Genomic DNA, 12,003 nt, shown 5'->3' on the forward strand with positions numbered 1-12,003 from the left:
AGGTAAACACACTTTGGAAAAATATGTCCGTGACACCCGACACCAGCACCCACCATCGGGCCCATGCGCACGGGCCCATGCGTATGGCCAGGCGGCAAGCCAAGCAACCGCGGCGGGGCTCCAGTCGGCCGCCCATGCTCGCCCAGGTATGGCGCGCACGACGTCCGCGCACGCTCGCCGATGCTAAATTGCGCGCAGCCTACACCAGCGACAGGCGCGCGCGGCCCCCTAGTGCGCTCGCCCCGTGTCTGCCCCAGTTCCAGATGCTCCGAGAACCTCCCAGAAGCTTCAAGAAGGACCTAGACACGCCCATGTGCGTGTTGCCTCGCCCATGCTCGACCTAGACAGCCTCAGAAGCCTCTAGAACGCCTAGACAGTGCTGGAACGTGCTGGAATGCGCGAGAAGCTCCCGAGAAGGCCTCAGAATGTGCTGGATGATTCTGAAACGTGCTGGAACACTTTAGAAGGCTATTATGACGGTTAAGAAGTGTCATAAAAGGTCTAATCCTCTCTAGAATGTTCTAGGCTTCCTTGTAATGTACTAAATGATCTTGTATCATCTAGAAACTCCCTTGGCCGACCTTCTAAGGCCCAAGGTCGGTGGGGAAGGTCTATAAATACTTAGGGAGGGCCTCATTTGTACCAAGCCTTGCAACCTTGCAACTTTGCATGTGTTAGCCAAGCAAGGTCATTGCCATACCAAGTCTCCTTGCCCATGGCCCCCATGGCAAGAGACAACATATTTGTACCCAAATGTGTATTAATCTATTCTTGGAATGCAGTGTATCATTCCCAAGACGTATCCATCCAAACTCCCTTATCCTTCCAACCTCTCTCGTGTCTTGCAACCAACCCAATTAATTTCGCTGCAACACGTTGGTGTAGTGCTTGGCGCACTACCCCTTCCCGAAAAGGCTTACTTGGCTACGTGGGCATTGTAGTTAGCCAAGTGCCGCACGTATGGTTAGCTTCAGACTTTAACCACGTGACACTAGCCTCATCAGTCGTCTTCCTTTCTCTATCAAATAGCCGCCGACCCTCTTCTCTGGCGACACTCCAGCGGCCACACCCACCGAACGCCCAGCTCTGTAGTCGACGACGGTCTACGTTCACTCTGTACGGCTTCAGGAGCATTGTTTCTTCTTCGTTCGAGACTCCAGCGTGAACGAACAACAAGTTCTAGATCACGTTTTCAATGACTGGGTGTGTGTTTCCGGCTGCGGCGGCGTTTTTGGCTTAGGGATAAGTGTCACTCGTGGAAGTTCAATAGGTGTTAATTTGTCCAAGGAAGTGAATTTTCAAGGATGATTGTCGATCGAGGTAATTAGTTTCAAAATTGTTTGCATGCTTTAAATGGCGATTCATATGTGGTCGATTGTTAATTGACATCTCGGATTGAATGAACTGTTGATCTTACCAAGGGGTAGCCATACCTGCTGGGCTACATGAACTATGCATTTTTCCTACTTTGTATTTGAACTGAATGATTGAAAGTTTTGTTTGTATGGATGTATTTGTTGATCGAAAATTCTTTTTACCGATTGAAGAATTTTCATTTGAAAGTATTGAAATATTAGTGTTATAAAAAGTATGAAAATACCATTCATTATAGGAGTTTCAGCTTGAAGCATTTAGGTTTTAAAACTTATTTGCTTGCAATATTTTGATTTTGAAAGTATTCTTTCTAGAAAAATTTTGACAGAAAGTTCTGTGAATTTCAAAGCTTGATATGAGAATTGCTTATTGAGTATTTTTGTACTAATCTTTGATTTCAAAGTGTTTTCAGATGGAAAATCAGGTGATAGTTTTAAAGGGTAGTTAGGGTGACTCTATTCTGAAGCAGCCACCAAGCAGAGTCTAAGTTGAATTTTCGTTTCCTTTGATTATTTGATCTTTACAAACTCTTGTCTAATTTGGTCAGTTTAGCCTTCTCGATTCCATTGTCAGCCATTTCTATTTCCCAATCTAGACAATGTTTTCTAACCTTTCTTGCTTATGATTCTACAAATTACTATAATCCCTCATCGTTTCACCCAGATTTGTGCTTTCATTGATGCAAAGGTCAAATGGGTTAGAGATCCATACCTTGATTTTGCAGTTCAAAGAGAGAAAAACCTCAAACAAGTAATTTCCCTTAAGAATATAATAATTTCGAGTCCTTTAACATCTGTTCCACTTTCTTCTTGTCTTTTTGCTTAATCAGAACCTCAAAGTTCCCACTACCACCATCTCCAAGTTCTTCGAGTTATACCCTTATGTTTTCATCCAATTCCAGCCTAGTCTTGGTCTCCATCCTCATGTCAAAATCACCTCACAAGCTTTACTTCTCCACAAGGAAGAATCAACCATTCATAACTCTCGACTGCATAGAGATGATGTTGTGAAGAGGTTAGCAAAACTATTGATGCTCATAGGGGTTGGAAAATTTCCCCTATATGTTATTGAGAGGTTGCAATGGGATTTGGGTTTACCCTATAGGTTCATTCCAACCCTTCTTGCTGGTTATCCTGAATATTTTCAAGTTTGTAGTGTGAAAGACTGTTTAACAGGTGAACAAACTCTTGCATTAGAGCTACTTTCTTGGAGGAAAGACCTTTGCAGTCTCTGAATTGAAGAAAAGGGAATCTCTGGAAGGAAATTTTGGGAGAAGGAAAATAAATCATATTCCATTTCCAATGAGTTTCCCGAGGGGTTTTGATTTGCAAAAGAAAGTGATGAATTGGGTGGAGGAGTGGCAGGATTTGCCTTACATTTCGCCCTATGAAAATGCATTCCATCTAGCACCAAATACGGACCAAGCTGAGAAATGGGTTGTGGCTGTTCTCCATGAGTTGCTTTATCTTACGATCTCGAAGAAAACCGAAAAGGAGAACATCTTCTGCTTGGAGACTATTTGGGGTTTGGTTATAGGTTTAAGAAAGCCATAGTTCATCACCCAGGTATATTTTATGTCTCAAACAAGATTAGAACACAAACTGTAGTTCTTCGGGAGGCTTATAAGAAAGATTTTTTTGGTAGAGAAGCACCCTTTGATGGGGATGAGGCATCGGTACCTTCACCTTATGAACAAAGTTATAAGGAAACCTAGACAGATGTCATATTAGCTTCTTCCAGAGGTAAAAGTAGCAATATTGCATTGGCCAATAAAGAAGTTTAAATGAAAGATTTTGTTGTCCTTTTTCATTCATCGGTCTTGAGGAATACTATGCTGTCTCATAACAGTGCATTTCATGAGTGAAAACAGTATTAAAGCCTTCATGATCAGACATGACTCTGGCAGTTGAATTGTTTTTTCTTAAGAGCTTGGTGACATCTTGGTAGAGCATCAGAGAAATTTTGTTAGTTAAATTGTGTTTAGGTTAGCGTTAATTGACTTGTATTCTCCCTTTTGAGGTAGAAGGTTCAATAAAGGGTAGTGAATAGTTTGACATAACAATTGTTTGTAATAAATTGCTTCCGTTGAATTGTGTAAGTTGTAAAAGTTCATATTTCTTAAGTTTTCCATGTTTTTGTTATATAGGTATATTAAAAAATACAGGCTGTTACAAAATTCTTCCCAAATTTTTTAGTTGTGCAGTGGTCCATCTTCTTCTGCTATCCTCTGTAGCTTTCTGAGTTCTCTGACTATAGCTCGACCTTTAAGCTTTTTAAGCTTTCTTAGGCTTTTCCATATAGAGGTTGAGCTAACTGAATTTTCCTGTAACACTAACATTAATCTTTGGCTTTACCTTTGTGTTGTAACATGTTATTACTACTTAGTGACTTCCATTACAATATCTATAATCTAACCTTCATTGTTGGCTTAAGTTGTTCTGGTGTAATATGTCAGTAGTTTGTAATTTTAGAGAAAGACTTAAGGCATGTAGGAAAATAATAGGAAGGCAATTGTCAATTGTGAAGTCAAGCACATGAATGTTTTGACTTTTGAGTATGAGTATTATTGTATTATATAATACAACAAGAATGCCTTCATTGTTTTTTTTTTTTTTTATGACTAATAAAATTGCTCTGAGTTGTAATATGCATTATGCATATATGTGGTTCTGAGTTTGTATAAATATTATTTCTTATAGTGTATTTAGTTTCTTTAAAATATTATTAATAATAATAAATATAAAAAAAGTTTCTTTTACGAAATTTTATACACTGTCCAACTTTTTACTGAATCAAACTCCAAAAATATTGAATCCAAAAATAATTAAAGAAATTGTAATGTATAACCAAATAACTTGTATATTTTGTAAATACAACATAGTTCTGATTTTTTTTTTTTTATCTTTCACTTTTTTTTTGTCGTGAAAAATTGTTTTATAAAGGATTAGGACTTTAGTGAAATAACTCTCAAATTCCCTAATGGATAGCCAGTTTTAATACTCCTAAAGTATGCAACTTTAGTGGAATCTGGATGGATATTATTGGAATAACTCCTAACGTCAAATAAAAAGCCTACATCAGAAACTTCTTTTTAAAGGAACATGACTCTTTTAATGGATAAACAAGTCCTCTGGACGGGGTCCATATGAGAAAAGAATTCTAGAAAGTTTCTTATCAATGATCTTTGTCAATATTCTTCCTTTGCAAAATGAACCAAAAATCTTTGCAATATTCTTCGTACCTCCTACTCATCCTCTAGACTTGTTTATCCATTGAACAAAAACAAAGGCTCCATAAGATAGGGTATTTTTGGGATATTGCCTAAAATCAAGCGAAAATCTTCTATATATTTTTTTGTGCCCAACTCTTCTATCTTAGATTTTTATCTTTCTATATATTCTCATTTACAAAGATCAAGCCTAGGTCTTGAACTTTTTCCATAAGAAGTGGAACCCTCTATTGAGGTGCTGAGAACGATAATGTACGAGTAAGTCCGTGAAAAACTCACAACTGCTACGTGGGCTTCTTCATCCTAATCGAATTTGCGGAAATTCCATCATCTATCCCATGAAAGGGAAATAGAATTGATTATGTATAATAATCATCTATCCCAGGAAGCCTCATTCCTTCTTATTTCCTTTTATTCATTCCCAGTTTCAGCTCTTCTTGCTAAGGATGGATCACTCTTTCATTCGTGAGGTTATTAGATAAGTGGCTTAAAAGGAGAAATAATGGTCGAAATACCGTAGGTATTAGCTCAAATTCAGAAATGCAAGGTTTTGACTCCCTCGCTCCTACGCCTTCCTATGCCTTTCATCCTAAAGTTTCTGAAACTTCCTTTTATTTCCAGGTAGACTTTTGAGAGCAGGAAGACAACTAATCGTGCTGGTTGGAGTCTCCAACGAGTATCTGGATCTCCCCTCCTCCTCAAACCTTTTTTCTTAAATGCGCTTCTCACGCATATTGAATTGCGCCTCTTGGCACTACCCATAATGATCCTTCTCATTATTTAAGTGCATTTGAACTTCTAAGTCGATCTCTTGTGATAAATGGACATGATACCTTCTTACAGAAAGACAATTGTACCAGTTTGTAGTTAGGTTCTGCGTTGAAGACCTTATTTGTAAAGCTCTCTAGAAAATAGATGAAAACGAAGTGAAAGAATTTCATTTTGATGCTTCACTCAATTTTTTGAGGTTGAAAAAGAACTGAAGGGGTACGATCGGCCCATGGGGTGTGGCTCATGGTGGTTAAGCTAGTGGTTATCTCATTGCTTATGAGAATTTCACATTCATACTCTTCAAAAAGATTTTCTTGTATTTGGCATCCAACCTGAATGACGTCTAGAATGGTTAATAATTTCTTCATGCCTTGCTTAGCTTCTTCCTGATTCCCAAACTAACGAGACAAAGGCAAGGAAAAGAGGTTCAAAGAATATTGACAGTCGCGGCAAAGGTTGAGGTCTCAAGAATCTTCCCCTAATCTCATATACTCTATGGTTGTCCTATATTCATGTATATCAAGAAAAGCTAAAAGATAGACACCCATTCACTTGTCTTAGTGTACATAAAGTCAAATTATTCGATTGACATTCTTCATTTCCTAAAGTCCTAAAAACAAGGTGCGTGCAGATGCGAGGTTCTAATTGATCAGTAGTTGAAGGAGAGAAAGTAGCTTATTTCTAAGAAATTCTTATTACTATGGTATGATGAACAAGTAAGAAGGAGGGAAGGAAAAAGTCCCAACAAAAGGAACCTACGACAAGGAAGGAAAGCCTATTACCCACAGAGTGCATAATCAAGGAAAAGCTGCGGGTACGAGCTCTCTTTCATTCGTCGAACTCAAGCAATCTCCGTTTTACACCTCTACTAAACTGAATTAGTTGGCTTTTCCAAACTAGTAAAAAGACTAGAAACCTTGGACCTATGGCTATCCAACCAGGTCTTTCCACATAAAGGGGAAAGAGGTAGAAAGGAATAGCGAAGATGAGTTAAAGATCAAGAGGCATCAAAATGAAATTCTCCTTATATCTTTTCTTTCGAGATGATTAACTTCCTTATTTTTATATCTTGAGTCTATCTTCTTCTTTCTTTATGTAAGACCCAAACTTTGGGTAGTGTAGTCTTTTTCAAAGAGTTTAAGAGGTTTGAAAGAAGGAAAGTTTTTGGTTCAATATCAAAGAATAGTACTTTTTAGGCGTATTGGGTTGACTTGGCAAAATGGTTTTAGAGGTTAGAAAGGGTTTTGAGTGTTTAAGGTTGGCAAGAAAGAAGGATTAAAGAGGTTAGGTGTTTTAGCTAACTTCAGAAAGGAGTTTCTCACAACTCGAAAATTACACTCAATCTAGACTTGAAAATTCATAATTTGAGTCTAGTTTATTGAAGAAGGTTGCTGGACGTTTTGGATATGAGAAAGTTGACGTTTGGACAAAAAAGGCAAGAGGTCAGTTTGCGAGTGAATCTGAGCAAGCTACACTCTTAGAACGCTACAGAACGCATCGTTTGGCGTTTTCTTCCCTCAAAATTTCAGGAAAAATTTTTTAGGGAAGAAACACATTTAGAGAAACTTTGTAGAAGAAAGTTTTGTCAAAAGAGTTATGGATTTTAAGTTATAACTTTTCTAAGTTGGTTATGTAGTTTGGGCGAGAAACTAGGTGAGATGATCTTGGAAGTTAACTATGCGTTTTGGACAACTATGTGGCATGAAAGGGCAAGCGGTTTAAGGTTTTAGTGAGGTGTAAAACCTTGTTAGCATGCATTTTAAGGTGTAAAGTAAGTAGGAGGTTCCTTAAGAAGGTTTAAGGTGAATTTAAGCAAGGATGAGGTGTCAACTTGTACTCATGCAATGAACTCTATAAATAGGCCAAATTTAGTATTAAGTTTCTCACAATCCACTCGAGTGTTTTGAGTGAAATTAGTCTTAAAAGTTTTCATTTTGAGTCTATTTTCTAAGTTGGGGTTTTTGATTTAATTTGAGTAACGGAGAGTTGCGTTTTGGCGGTAGAAAGCAAGAAAGGTCAGAATACTGGTGGTTCTGAACAATGTGGACTTCCAGAGGGCTGTAGAGTACATCCGTTGGAATCTGAAGTTGAAAATTTTAGGTATGAATAACAAGACGTTTTCAACAACTTTGTAGAAGGATATATGTTTATTTGAGTTCTGGATTTTAAGTTCTAAAGCCTAAAGAAGCTGAGTTATGGCCGAGAATGAGGTTTTGGGCAGTGGCCGAGTTTAAGAAATTAGCATGGCATGTTGGGCATGGATTTTGGTTTGAGGAAGGTTTTTCTAAGTTTTGGCGATGTATTTGATGTTTTAGAATAAAAGGGAATTAATTGGAGTTGTTTTCCGTCATTTCAAGACAAGGGAAATTAGACAAGCTTATCTTCAAGGGTTTGATCTGCGATCAGTGAGTGAAAAATAAATTTACTACGATTATTTCAACTTATAATTTGCAAAATGATAATGATTCTAATATGTTTTTCGAGCTATTATTTAAGTAGGCTTTTAAGTGAATCTTATTTCTATTTATCAATATGTTTATGAAAAATATTAATGCATGCTATTTAAAAAAGTATTCTATAACATGAGTTTAGAAACATTTTTAGCAAGCATGTATTTATAAGACTTACAAGCAATGATTTATAAAAAGCATGAGCTCAATAGAATGTTTTTTTAAAAGAGAAAATCATGGTACTCTATATATCGAGTTCTCGATGGTCAATGTGCACAGTAGAGGTATAGAGCTATGCTGACCATTAGTCTACCACCGAGTTCAGGCAAGAATAATATGATCAGTACTCTACTATCTTGACGAGTTCAGGCAGGAATAAAAGATCAGTTCTCTGCTATGCTAACCGAGTATTTAATCGAGGTTAACGCGATAGTATGACAGAAGGCACTCTGCTATCTTGTTTATGATAGAAGTATTTGAATGTTATAAAGTGTTAAGTTAAAGGAGATTTCTTAAAGACTTTATGTTATATTTCTGAAATTTTAAAGTATATTTGTTTTATAAAACTATCACTCACTGGCCTTTTTAGCTCACCCTTTCAAAATGTTTTTTCACTTTCCAGGTAGAGGTCGTGATTCGAGAACCTGACCGTTGTCTTCAGAATTGCAGTGTGAAACTTGTTGATAGTTAGTTTTTAAGGGTCGGTTTTAATCTTATCATGTACATGGTTTGCATAAGTTTAAGTTGTTTAATTTTTGTTTGGTCTGTAAGTAAAGTTTGTAATTAATGGCATTTAGCCTCGACTACCTGTTTAAAGTTTAAAAAGTGTTCAAGTTATTTCTCTTAGTTTCTGCTACATAAGTTTTAATTCATATAGGTTGTTAGAAGTAAGTTATAGTTAGGGTCAATTAATGTTGTTTAGAAGAATAATGACATCAGTTGGTTTCACGCTACATCTCGGGTTGAGCAAGCAGGTGCTCGGAGCGGGGCGTGGCAATTTCTTAGCCGTATTAGCTGCTCTTTTTTCTTTATTTGTTGTGAATATCCTCTTCTTTCTTTATTAAGGAGGGATGAACTAGCAGGGACAAACGAAACTCTTGCCATAAGGACAAAGGCCCCAACCATAAGGCTCATAGATTGATCTACGGGAGGAAGGTAGGCTCATTGTAAAATTCATCAAAAATTTGAAACTGCTTTATAAAGAATCATGAAAAATATTATTGGAATCAAACTCAAGAGGAGCGGACTCACAATATTCTTTGTGCCTAACGTCTGAAATTTATTTATAAAGGATCAAGATGGATATTATTGGTAAGACTCCTTTGGAGTGGCCTTAATACTCTTAACGTTTGCAACTTTAGCGGAATCCTTAAGTCCTCCAGATCGGCTGGCTCAAGATGATCAAAGAATTTGAGAAAGAATGAATTATTAAGCTACGAAGGCTTGAAGTGAAGCGATTCTTAAGGTTGAATGAATTGAGTGATTCCTATTCCTTGGCGGCTTTCCTCTTACTAGACACAAAGAAAGACAGCCACATAGCCTTCTCCTAGGGCGAAAGGAAAGCTTACGATAAACCCCAGGTTCAGAAGGTTCATTGAAAGCATCTATAGTAGCTTCAAAGGAGTCAACTCCAAGTAATGAGGCGTCAAGTCTTCCATCATCAAGTAAGAAATATAATTCTAGGGACTGATCAATTTTCTTGGTAGGAAGAACCAATGAACAAAGATAAGACCTGTCCTTTTGATATCCTTTTTTTAGTTTGAAGGCATAACTCTTTGCACCTTTCCTTCATTCTTCTTTTCCTCTGGGCGAGGTGGGGAATCAGTACATACCCCTTTGAGCACAGAGGTTGAGTTTGATCTCATAAATTTTGACTTTTCCTTATCATCATGATTTATATTTATGCCTTTTACTCTAATTTAGAGGCAAGGTGCAAAATCTATGGATAAGACGCATAGCATATTGCGAGACAGGTCTGAAGGACTATCCATATTAACCTAGTGAAAATTTTTCTTTCTTTCGATGAAGTTTCTCTTATTGAACATTCGTTTTGTAGAAATAACACTAGTAAACTAGTCTTTGCACGAATTGGACAAGAGCTCGATGAAATTGAGAAGCAAAAAGGAATCGAGATTGAATGAATGGTTGGTGCCATAGCAGCTGGAGAGTACTAGTGAATATGCTTTTATTCTTTTTTCATTCCGCATTCTTGAAATAGTCTTTCTGGTAAGATAGACGGAATGTAATCAGTAGCGGTTCTTATGAGTAAAGGCTCACTTCCATAGGTGTCTAGGCCTAGGCAAAGGGTGAAAAAGAGGACTACCTAGCATTCAATCTTGCTATCTCGCAAACCAAGAGCAAAGAAGAGTCTAAAGAGGAGCGATTCAGCATAGGCTAGGTAAAGCGAGAGGGGAGCGACATCTGTTAAAGATTGTAGACCTCGTGTTCTTTATTGATGATGGATCTTGCTGAACTTTGCTCTTTCCGTCCCATCAATCCAAAGGCCCTCAAACCATGAAGAAGAAGAGCTTTCTTTTCCATCTTAGGGTAGAGTAAGAAGCTAAAAGACGACCAATTCACCGCCCCATGGGTGACTTTTCTCAGGTGGAATATTATCCATCCTTGGGATTAGAGACTAGTCGGGAGTTTAGGATTTCCTCATCTATCATCTAGAAAGGCATGTGATGCACTATTAGGAAAGAATAGGACCTGTCCCATTTAAGATAGTGAAGGAGATTAGCCTCGATGCTCGCTCCCCCTGAACTTAATCTTCTCTGTGGAATTCTCACTTTCTTTTCACTTGCTAAGGCTCAGAAGGGGAAAGTCAGACGACTAGACCAAATATTGACCAGTAGGAGTCATCCGACTAGACTTTCTAAAAGGAAGGTTATTATACTTCAAGAGGTTAGAGTAAGTAGGAGTGGAGAAAATCAAGCTCCAGATGAGTTGATGCTACGTGGGCTCTTTTCGAGGGGAGAGTAGACTCCGAACATAGTTCTCGGAGTGGGACAATAAGGAGGAGTGCAAGGGCTCCTTATTTCTTGCCATAGTAAGTGGGACTAGCTCGACTAAAGAGGTTATCTAATCGATTGAAAGCCTATTTTCAAGGTCACAAACGGTAAAGCTAGCTAACTCAAGTCGGAGAAGCTTTCTCATATTTTGAGGAATGGAACTGCTTCAGCTAGTTTACTTGAGAGAGAGGTAGGATTGACTGAATCAATGTTCATAGGCTATCCCAAGCGGTTAGGCGCTCTTCGATCGGGGAATTTTTTCGTAAGGCCTAACCTTTCACTCATACTCCGCAGTTCAAGGGTAGGCTTTCTTCTTCTTGTCTTTTCATCAGCAGCTCGTTAAAAGCCACGATAGACTACACGATAACTCACCGCAACGACACTTGAAAAAGAAAGGCTTGCTCTTGATCTTGATGTCAGTCTCTCTCCCTCCTTTATCGTCTCATCTGGCTTCAGTTGACTTGGAAAGTTTCGCAATATTCTTTGCACCACAAAAGAAAGCAAAAATCTTCGCAATATTCTTTGCGCCTCCTCTTATTCAAGGGATGAGGCTTGAGCCTCAGACTCTTCCTTGGTCTACGAGGCCTAATTTGTTCTGCCGACTAGGTCTTCCCTTCCTTGGGGTGGGATGAATATGGGGTTTCTTGTTCTGGAGATTATGGAAGAAAGGGTTGAAAGCTGTAGGCAATACAACTTACCATCTAATTCTCTTCGAGTGATCGACTAAGTTAATACTCTAAAGAAAGAGAAAAAACAAAGCACTTCTTCAACTACTGAACTCCTCTAGGCAGATTAGCCTCCGCGATGGGGAGTTCAGATCTTGAAAGGGAAGTTTGAGATAATAGTCACCTAGACCTTTGGTGGCCACGACATTGATGGCCCCATTTTCGACGTTTTGGGACGGAACTAAAGAGTGGGCCCTAGGGCATCACCGTTCGGCTTTGGCACGCAAATAAAACTCTAACATAGTAGCTGGATGTGAACTTTCGAGACCTCTGACACTGTTATGGGCTAGATAGTTTCTTTCGAGACCACGTTATTGGTGGCCCCCCTTTTCGACGTTTTGGGACAAAACTAAGAAGCGAAACCAAGGAAATAACCAAGTAGCTGGATGTGAATTTTTGAGACCTCCGACACTGTTCTGGGTTAGGTTGTTTCTTTCGTGGAC

The 12,003-nt window shown here is 38.4% G+C and overlaps 1 pseudogene; it reads left to right on the forward strand.

Annotated features, from left to right (window-relative positions):
* The first annotated feature begins 1,959 nt into the window (after window positions 1-1,959).
* On the forward strand, window positions 1,960-3,104 carry LOC116406377 (annotated as a pseudogene).
* Window positions 3,105-12,003: the final 8,899 nt, after the last annotated feature.

Source organism: Cucumis sativus, unplaced genomic scaffold (assembly GCF_000004075.3).
Source record: "Cucumis sativus cultivar 9930 unplaced genomic scaffold, Cucumber_9930_V3 scaffold93, whole genome shotgun sequence".
In the NCBI taxonomy this organism is placed as follows: Eukaryota; Viridiplantae; Streptophyta; class Magnoliopsida; order Cucurbitales; family Cucurbitaceae; genus Cucumis; species Cucumis sativus.